Source organism: Pygocentrus nattereri, chromosome 14 (assembly GCF_015220715.1).
Source record: "Pygocentrus nattereri isolate fPygNat1 chromosome 14, fPygNat1.pri, whole genome shotgun sequence".
Classification (NCBI taxonomy): domain Eukaryota; kingdom Metazoa; phylum Chordata; class Actinopteri; order Characiformes; family Serrasalmidae; genus Pygocentrus; species Pygocentrus nattereri.
This window is the reverse complement of record NC_051224.1, coordinates 7566523-7577680: the sequence shown is the minus strand read 5'-3', so window position 1 is coordinate 7577680 and position 11158 is coordinate 7566523.

Here is an 11158-nt window from a genome sequence, read left to right as displayed (position 1 = left end):
CCAACCTTTATCTCAAGTGCATTTATTCAGTAGGAAAAAAATCCCACATTAAGAAATAATTGTTTAACATCAAATAATGTGTGCCACAATTATTAGCACCCCTGATGTTAATACTTTGTACAACCCCCCTTTGCCAACAAAACAGCACCTAATCTTCTCCTATAATGTTTCACAAGATGGGAGAACACAGAAAGAGGTATCTTCGACCATTCCTCTTTGCACAATCTCTCTAAATCATCCAGTGACCTGGGTCCTCTCCTCTGCACTCTCCTCTTCAGCTCACCCCACAGGTTTTCAATGGGGTTAAGGTCTGGGGACTGAGATGGCCATGGGAGGAGCTTGATTCTGTGTGTGGTCAACCATTTCTGTGTAGATCTTGCCATATGTTTAGGGTCATTATCTTGCTGAAAGACCCAGTGACGACCCATCTTCAGTTTTCGGGCAGAAGCCACCAGATTTTGTTTTAAAATGTCCTGGTATTTCAAAGCATTCATGATGCCATGCACCCTAACAAGGTTCCCTGGGCCTTTGGAAGAAAAGCAGGCCCACAGCATCACTGATCCTCCCCCGTATTTCACAGTGGGCATGAGGTGCTTTTCTGCATACTCAGCTCTTGTGTTACGCCAGACCCACTTACAGCATTTGTTGCACATCTTAGTTTCATCTGACCAAAGCACACGGTCCCAGTTGAAGTCCCAGTACTGCTTAGCAAACTCCAAACGTTTACGTTTATGATTGTGAGTGAGAAAAGGTTTTTTCCGTGCATGCCTCCCAAACAGCTTGTTGGTGTGTAGATAGCGTCTGATGGTTGTTTTGGAGACTTCGTGACCCCAAGATGCTACCATTTGTTGCAGTTCCGTAACAGTGAGCTTTGGAGAACTTTTTATTTCTCTTATCATCCTCCTCACTGTGCGTGGTGGCAAAATAAACTTGCGTCCTCGTCCAGACTTGTTTACCACTGTTCCTGTTGTTTTAAACTTCTTAATAATTCCTCTGACAGTAGATACGGACAGGTGTAGGTGAGTGGCTATTTTCTGTGAAGGTCGACACACATCTGCCTTACTTGAATGCTATGTTCCTTTGTCTTTCCCATGTTGAAGAGAAATGGCCTCTGTGTCACGTCATAATTATACCCCAGGGAAACAGGAAGTTGTGAATTGCTAATTAAATGTTCCTACATACTTTGATTAACTTCGTAAACTACTGTAGAAGTGACAGAAATTCTTTAATTACATTTATTTCCTAAGAATTGTTAGGGGTGCCAATAATTGTGGAACAGGTGATTTTATGAAGAAAAATTATTTCTTAGTCAGGGATTTTATTTTCCCCCTAAAACTCTACTTGAGTTAAAGGTTACATTTTTCTACAATTTTCAGTGTGACAGTATGTTTCCACAATAAAAACTGAATTTATTTTAAGGCTTTTGACACATCTTAACCAGGGGTGCCAATAATTATGGAGGGCACTGTATATATATATATATATATATATATATATATATATATATATATATATATATATATATAAATAATAGTGATTTTCTGGATGTTGGTGTGTTTGTTTAACTATTTTCAAGCCTCTCCTCGAGGAAGCCCAGTATTATATGTAGTTAAAAAGCAACTCCTAGTTTGACCAATCAGTGCTTCAGTAAATTGTGCTCATGATGTAATTGATGATGTTACTTTTTATTGTTTTTGTGTTTATTTGAATTATGAATATGACTTTATTCTAATGTATATTGTGATAAACTCACTGCTGAGGTAAATTCTTTAAAAATGTGTTTAGATGCCTAAAACCTTTGCACAGTACAGTACATGTCTCATGTTTACAGATCACATGGTCACTTTTTAAAAATGATTTTATTATTAAATGTCTCATGTTTACATGTGTCACAGACTCTTATCAACAGCCCAATATAACCATGAACAGGCTGCACTGAAATGACTGAAAATAAGCACTATAATTGCAAATGACATCTGTTATATATTGGAATATGTTATCTAAAATCAATACATACACTACATCCAATCTGTATTTTAGTGGGGCCTTTTGCTCATGGAACTTACCTACCTTTTCCTAGTGCAAAGACCACCCCTGTTAACTGGAAATAAACTCATTGAAGGGTCTCATGAGTTCTGCACAGTACTGTAGGTTTACTATGAAGGTGTACAGTTACACTCTTGATCATTGGTCAGTTTCTGACCACTCTACTACTTTTTAATTGATATTACTTGGGTGGTGGATCTTTCTCAATGCAGCACTGACACAAACATGGCATGCTAGTATATGTGTATCAAGCTCAGTAGTGGATGCTGGAGTTTTTAAAGTGTCAGTGTCACTGTTTTGTTGGGAGTGTCCGACCACCCAAAAAAAACGAGCTTGACCAATAATAAAGAGCTAAATGAAGCCTAGCTCATATTGTGCAACAGAAGAGCTATAGCTATAAACAGCAAGGTGGACCAACAACGAGGTGTTTCTAATAAAGTGGCCAGCAAATGTACACTGAAAAAAAAAGTAGACCTGCATCTACCCACTTATCATTCTCAGTGTATGCTACACACACATAAAATTAAAGGTACCAATGTGTTCTTTGAAGCAATGCCATGTATGATTCCTTAAAGTACCTATGAGTGGATGGTTCATTTTTTGAAGTGAGATGTGTGAGTGTGAACCTTTTTAAACCCCTTCCAGCAGGGGTGCTCAACCCTGGTCCTGAAGATCTACCACCCTGCAGAGTTTAGTTTCAACCCTAATCTAACACACCTGATTCAGGTAATAAAGGCCTTCAGGGAGGACCTGATTGGGCTGTTTTGAGAGCTGTGAACTGTTTTTCGCCCAAATTGTTCACTAGCAGCTCAACATAGACTCAAAATATTTCACACACACATAGTCAGTCAACAGTGTCTGAGTTAATCAATAACAGAGAAAAAATATTTTATTTGCTAATATTGATAAATATTAGCAAATGAAAAGATCAGAGTCAGATTCCATTCTGTGATACTGAATAAAACCCTTTAAAGTTTAAAGAACTTGACTTCTGTACTTTTTCCTAGAAGTACATGCTCAATCTTTATTTTTAGGAATTACATTAGGATAAAGAACACGTTTCAGCAGGAGTTTTAATCATAATTACCATTTATGAGCTCTCATTAGCATGTGACTGCCTTTATCTTGATTTAACCAGACGCTTGGGGTTGTTTTAAAAGGTGCCAAAAGAAGTCTTCCTAAAGATTATTAAAATGTCATTCTGCATCCAGCTCTAGGGAGTCATATTCACAGCTGCAGGACTTTTAATCCCTCTCACACACTTACACACTGAATTCCCTTAAACTCTCTCAGAAGGTGTAATGGTTCAGATCACTAAATTTTTATTCTGGGTTTATGATGTTCAAGTGCAACACTTGCCTACTTTCTGGCCATTTCACTACTGCTGCACTCTTAATAGCAAAAATCTCCAGACCTAGACTGATACAGTGTTCATTTGACACTGGACTCTAATGAATACTGTAAGAGTTCATTCAGCACTGGGGATTTGGCTGCGTTCCCCTCAGCAGCTTATAGCTTATGTTAAATCTCCATGTCCAAACATTGATTTGGAGAATTACATAATGTTTGTAATATAATAGAGAAAGAGCTACTCATTCAATTTCATAACGGAAAACTCTGGAATTGTTTCCAAATGTCTCACTCTTAACTACACTCTTAAAGAAAGAAACATTCCTAAATGGTTCTTAGCTTGGATGCGCAGTTCTAGTAAACAACCTTTAATTGATACAGAATCTTTATGTAAGGTGGAGGGTCTTTAAACTTTAAAAAGGTTTGGGGACCTCTGGAGTTGAAGTGTAATTCCAGGCAGTGTGCAGTAGAACACTTTTCAATGTCAGTTGTGTGGATGAATTTGATGATTGCAAGTGTGTTAAGAGTATTCAAATAGAACTCATAGAATTGGTGAAAACTTGGCGAAAGACATCTTTTCTAAGCACACAAGTGAATTGTCTACTATTGTCCTCATGTTTTCATCAGTATTGTGAACCTCATAATAAACACAGAGCCAGATCTTCTTTTTGAGCTTGCGCATGTGATGTCAACATGTAAAGTTGAATCAAAAGAACACATTATGAACACTAATGCATTATGTTTGTCTATTTGTATAGTGTGTGCATTTTTAATAATTATTCGTAGGCATGTTTATAATGCCTTATAAATGCATTTTAAGAAGCTATGTGTTATATATATATATATATATATATATATATATATATATATACATACATACATACATGGTATTCACAGAAAGGTTCTTAGGGAAAGAAAAAGTGGTCCTTCTATGGCCTTGTTTTTTGGTACCTCTTTTTTAGCAGTATACAACTGTTATAACAGCGATACTAATAGAGATATTTCAGATAACACTAGAAGTTGGGCTCATCCACTGTTTCCTTGGCTGAGGAGCCAAGACCAAACTAAAGCAATCACCAATGCCATCAGTCTGCCAATATTCTCAGTGCCAACCCAGTGCTTGAAGATTAACTGCCCTGCTACACTCTTTCAAAGTGTTGCACCAATTTGGCTTGGACCTCCCTTTTAATTTACACATTCAAATTCAATAGCAAAACAAGATTATGCAGCTGCACATAATCCCCCCCTGGCCCACGGGTCTGGACTACAAATACCGTCTCTCAAAGTGACAGAAGCCGATGCAAAGTGCTAATCACTGCACAAACACTGTTATTCTGAAAACCTTTACGATATAATTAACCCTTAAAAATAAATTAGAAAATTATACATGTGTGTAGCACAGAATTCTATAAAGTAACAAAACTCACAGCTGCAAAAATGCATTTGTTTTGCAAGAACACCATGCAAGTGAAACTAAATACAAAGTGCTATGTGTGGGATCAGTGTAGGAGTAACAACAGGAACATAAATAAGATTCACCACCTCAAAAACAGACTTGGAAAATTTGATAGTCACTTAAGATTACGCGATGAGAATGTTTTTGTTGTGGCAGGGGAGATGAGCCAGGGAGAAAATGGACACAAATATGAGCAATATTCAGGCTTAAAGTTGGCCAGTACTACTATGTTTAAATGTACTATGTACTACATTTTTATAGGCAACAGTATGTCATACAGTGACAGGAAGCACAATGTCACGTCTGCTTGAAATTACTTAGCAACTTGAAATGGTTTTGAGGTAAGCAAGTGACTGATTTAAGGATGATGTCAGAAAGGAGGTTTTGGTGACACTTTATTTTGAGCAGTTCTTTTAGATGAACCAAACACAACACAAACATGCAAGACTCTCAGTAAGGTGTCCAAAATATAGGAGGGTTGGGATTAGGTTTTGGGTTGAGGTTGAGTTTACTGTTAGGATTGGCCAGGTTTAGGTTTTGCATAATGGAAATAACAAATGAACAATCCATCTAATGTAAGTGATATCAACAAGATATTTACTTCAGTGCATTCAGATGCTGCACTGCTACTTCTCTGATATGTTGTTGATGTGTTACTGATAATCTGTTAAGAGTCTACTAACAAAGCTTTCTATACCATGCTATAAAGTGATAAGAGATGGCAAGTAACATACATAATACAACAAGCACACCCCGCTCACTTTTCTTTGGCCTGTACATAGCAAATGAGCCAGGTAACCAATCAGATTGTCATGTGGCGCGATACCAGCTATAAGATTCAACACAGAGATGGCGAGATATTGGTTAGAGGGAAATTAAAAGTAAGTAAGTTGAATTTTTTTTATTTATTATGAAGTAATGTTACATTGCTTTGGGGCTCAGAATCATCCTAGAACTCTGCATGTACTTTTACACTTGGCATCTACACTTTCTTGTGAGTACACCAACTGGACAAACACAGTGTAATGTATGCAGTTGTCTTTAGAACATCCAATAAAAGGACTGACAAACCCAGTAAAGAGTGAATAGAGACAAAGAGATACAATGTACAGCAGGCTTTGAAAATATGTTTTCAGCTGCAGTTAAAGAATCCTGAAAACCGGAAGCGCTGTAGCCCCCTCAGCTGCCCCGCTGCCCACATCCTGATATATTGCACAGCTAAAAACAATAGTGGCCATCTTGAAGCCTGACTTCTCTGTATGGTCTGTATGTTTATCCATTTTTTAGCCTTGTAGCTCAAGTGTCAAACTAATGGAGTTAACTTCAGATACCCAACATGTCTCGGTTGACTGACTACAGTTGGCATGACGGGAAAAAACTGTGCAAATTAGTTTTTTTTGCCAATCTTTTCCAAGAGATTCAGTAACAGTACAAACACAGCTTGGCAAATGTTGGCCTTTTCACAGATTGGAGACCAGTGTGCTATAGTTAAGGTTTAGATGTGGGTAGGGAAAGCTGGTCTTAGTCCAGCAGAAAAGGCCAACATCCACCCAAGGCACTCACTGCCTCTATTAGCATTCTCCCACATGGATACCCACAGGAGAGACCTTAGTAACCCTGATCCATCAGAGCAGCGTAAATCATCCTTAATGGAGCCGTCGGTGGCCGCCGGCAGAGGGAATTAAAGCAGCCGGTTTACACAGACACCTCAGCAGGTAGAGATTACAGGCCTCAACAGAGCTGTTATCAGACAGTGCAGACTCGCTGGCCTCCATAGGGACGAGCCAGCAGAGGCCAGCATGTTAGCCTCCCTACTTTGACAATCAGAGTTAGAACAATGGGACAAAAGGTTGAACCACTGAATCAAACACATACTCTACCTTTTATCCCACAGTGATGCCTCAATAATAAGGAATGTCAAGCATTGTTGTTTCACTTTATGTCCTATTTGCTGTCCTATTAAACAGACAGCAGATATAATTCAGACAACAGGAAGAGTCATATATAGTTTTATGCACTGTTCGGTGCAAATCTATGACCTCGCCATTCAATTTATGATTCTTTGGAACTGTGGTTCTCAAATCGGTCATCAGGGACCCAGCAAAGAAGCAAAAAAAAAGGACCATCTGGGGTTCACTGTCTCGGAAGCATTGCTTTAGTAAACTGTTTATAAAATCTTATCTATCTCTCTATCCATCTCTCTATCCATCTATCTATCTCTCTCTCTATCTACCCATCCATCCATCCATCCATCCATCCATCCATCCATCCATCCATCCATCCATCCATCCATCAAATTTAGTTATGGCCAGTTCCCATCTGCTAGCTAGGTCTCCCCCATTACATAATGCTACTGAAGGCTAGCAGGTGCTTCCTCCAAGACACATGAAGCCAGCCATCACATCTTTTCAAACTGCCACTAACATAACATCACTGAACATCTTAACACGCTTGGAGGAGAATGCTAACTGCCAATTTGGTTACGTCAGCTAACCTACACCTATGTTGGCTAGCACTGCAAAAAGTGATGGGAGAAGAAAAAAGCCAATTATGCTCTTTTGGACTCTCAGTTATGTATGGCTGTGGCAGCGCCCACAATAAGATTCAATTTGATTATGTTGGTATAATTCTGTATTCTTTTTAAAAATACACTACAAACATAAATGTGACTAAATGAATTATAGGCATATGCAAAAGTTTGAACACCCACAGTTAAATTACAAGTGTTGGTTTAAAGTGAATATACGGTTATATATCAAGGGTACAAACTTGCTTTTTTAAAAAAAATTGCTAAAGTTAACATCTTGGGGTGGAAATAAAATAAAATATTTATTGTGCCATAAAATTTGTAAATGAGACATTTTATGTTTTTCTTTTCCCCCCAGTATGCTAAACAGTAACAGCACATAAATAGTAATTGTGCATTAAAATATGTAGAAATGTGTTCTTTGTAGAGAATGTATTAGCTTGTTTTTATTTATTTTATAAATAAACCAAACATTTGATTGAGAGCCACCTGAACAGCAAAACAGTACAGCAAACCTTCTGTTTACATTTGAAACTATCCTGATTTGTTTATTTTGGCCAGAACAATCTGTGCTTACTTTACTGCACATTATTATCATTCTTTGGAACACTCCAAAGTTAGTAGTAGTTGAAAAGCAAAGGCACTGATGCTCTGGCACATTCTGTTCACACAACTGACAGCTTTGCACAAACGCTCTTCACCAAGTCCTGTATCCCACCCAAACTCCAGTCGGGTTAAGAGTGTTGTGGATACATGTTGTACTCTATTAAATCCTGTTTGTGCAGCAGGTTTAGAAATCGATATCCCTCTCCCTTCCAATCGATGTGAGCACAGCTTAAATAAAGACATACTTTAAGTCAGGTGAAGGTGCATGTTAGAGAATGACCCAGCAGAGAGAGCACATTTATGAAGTCAATCTCTTTATCAAGCATAGTCCAGTTGTAGCATAGTTCAGCTGACCTTCAAGTAAGGGTGGGCAATATACTATTACTGTCATGATCAATTATGTTACAATACATTTGTGTACATGTATTATCTGTACTTTTAGAACACTGTACAACTGGACGTGTCATAAACAGACAGATTTCTGGATCCTTCATAAATATTGTATTTTTCCCAAACACTTTAAATACATTGAATCAATGTATTCATATTTTTTCATGATGCTGATGCAATAGACTGTGGCACATATGGTGTATTACGAAAATATCTTCGTACTGTTATGATATACAGTCGGTTTGAAAAATTGTTATACCGCTGGTCAAAGGACGTTGATTTTCTAAATGAAAATACGTTAAAATCCACATAACATTATTTCCTAATTGTGGTGCACTATTTCTATTAATTTGACAGACTGGGAAAAACAAAATATTAAACATATAAAAGGTGCCCTAACTTTTGCTCAGGCCACATTTGATGTTTTCATTGTTTTTTAATGAAGGAAACATCTGTAGATGTTGTGTTAACTCATATTTTCTTAGAAAATCAACATGTAATTTGACTGGTTTGTGGCCAAACTTTTGCATACAACTGTCCCACCAGTGAACGCTTGGGCACATTTGATCGTATGTTTTCTTAAAGTTTTATTATTACAATGTTACACTTGTTGCTACACATTTCAGTTGCTTATAAGATGAATATACATTTCCAAATGAATTCATACTCAAAACTAACCAAATAAATACATTTTATACAATATTTTTAAACAAGCAGTTTTCATTTAGGACTTGTTGGAAAAGTAGCTTTGGAACCACAATTACTCTATCATCCTATTTACTGCGTGTTTCTCTTTCATGCTAATTAGTGGAATGTCTGTCCTTGTTAATGCATTACAGGCAATCGTGGGACAGCAGGGCTTAAATAGCCCTTATTAGTAGAAGGCCAAGATGTCTGACTGGAGTCATTCCATGTGAGTATACAACAATTAACAACTTCATTAAGTAGTTTGTTCTACAATTAAAGACTGTAGTCCATCTGTTTCTCTGCATACTTTGTTAGCCCCTTTTTGCCATGTTCTTCAATGCTCAGGACCACCACAGAGCAGCTGCAGTGCTGAGAACGAACCACCACCCAAAAATACCTGCTCACTGGTGGCCCTGAGCATTGAAGAACAGGGTGAAATGGAGGCCTAACAAAGTATGCAGAGGAACAGATGGACTACTGTCTGTAAGAACTACAAAATGCACCTATATGGTAAGTGGAGCTGATAAAATGGACAAGGAGGAGCACTTAACGAAGTGGCCGGTCTGTGTGTAGGTTTGATGTCTGTATTGTTATTGTAAGATGTGGAAAATAGTAAGTAAATAGGTAAGAAAGTAAGTGGTAAATAAATGATAACCAGTTCTATGAGCAGATGTGTCCAAACGTTTGACATTGTGTACATTTCTGCCATATCATCCATCGTAACCTTCACCTACAGTTTTGGATGCAAATAGGCTTCACAGAGTGTGGAGCCGAATATGCCACAGTGTTTTGCCCTTGCAGCGTTTTGCTTCTTAATTGAGACAAATTGCACACTCGAGTTCTATCAGAGGGCTAAAAAGCAATGATGGAGGCACAATCAGCAACCGCTCCGTTTCCAGTCCAGCTTCATTTCTCTGAAGCAGGGCTTGACTGAGTACTACCAAGAGTGACAAGGTCCATAAAACCCACTCATCTCATCCAATTAAAGCAGCCCAGCCAAATCCAGCAACACTGCGCTGCCTCCTCATTCGCCTCTCAGTCAAAACACGGTATAAATCAGAGCAAATTAAATAAGCTGTGAATAAATTAAGCAGTGCAAAGTTGTAAAGTTGTAATTTCCAATTACAAGCCTCCACGATACACACCCACATGCACAAAAGGGCAGAGGGCGAATTAAATTACAGTGTCACAGGCACGGCAGAAATGAAATTCAGCTGGGAGTTATATGATGATAATGAAGAGATAGACCTGCGCAGCCACAAAAGAATTACACTGGAGCTTCTGAACAGGCCCCCCCCCCGAAAAAGCAGGCCGGTTTCCGAGATAAAACTTCACTGTTGGACTCTGAGCAAAGTCTGTCGTATCAGCAGCAGCAGCTTATACATATGAAAATATTGACACATATTCAAAAAAGCCATTTAAACCTTGTAAAAAGGCTGTGAAGGGTCTCTAAAAGGGAGCTGATGCTGAATGTACCGCTTGCTTCATGGTAAGTGCATTTTGAAGAATGTTTTTGGGCTTTCAACCTGATTTGAAACCATGCCAGAAAGATTCCAAGGATCAATTTACCATTAAAGGTGCAGTAATTTGTGAATGTGGAACAGGGATATAAGATTTTGATGGCAAAAGAAGTAGAACCATAATAGATCCTGCAATAAAATACCATTAGTTTCCAAGGTGCTAAGGTTTTCGTGCCCGTTTCAGGCCCAAATCGAATGTTATATACGAGCGCTATGTATGAAAACTGCTTAGGAGACATCAATTTATGGGCCGTGTGCATGGTAAAACACAATGCACTTCCCTTCCTCAGGCATATGCATTTGAAGAAGGGCAGTGAAGAGAAAAAAATAAAAAATAAAAATATCAGACTGAGTTACATGAAGCTGCTTATAAATTCACTAAATTTACTAGTTTTACATCGATTTTAAAACCAGGTGTAACTTTCAGGGTCTCAAAAGATGTGCTGATAGACGAAAGAATATGTACCATTATTTATTTATTTATTTTTACTACATGGACAGTACTGTGCGAAAGTCTTAGGCACCCAAGACACATTGTGAAGGTGTCAAGGAAAAATTCGGACCCAAGAAATGACT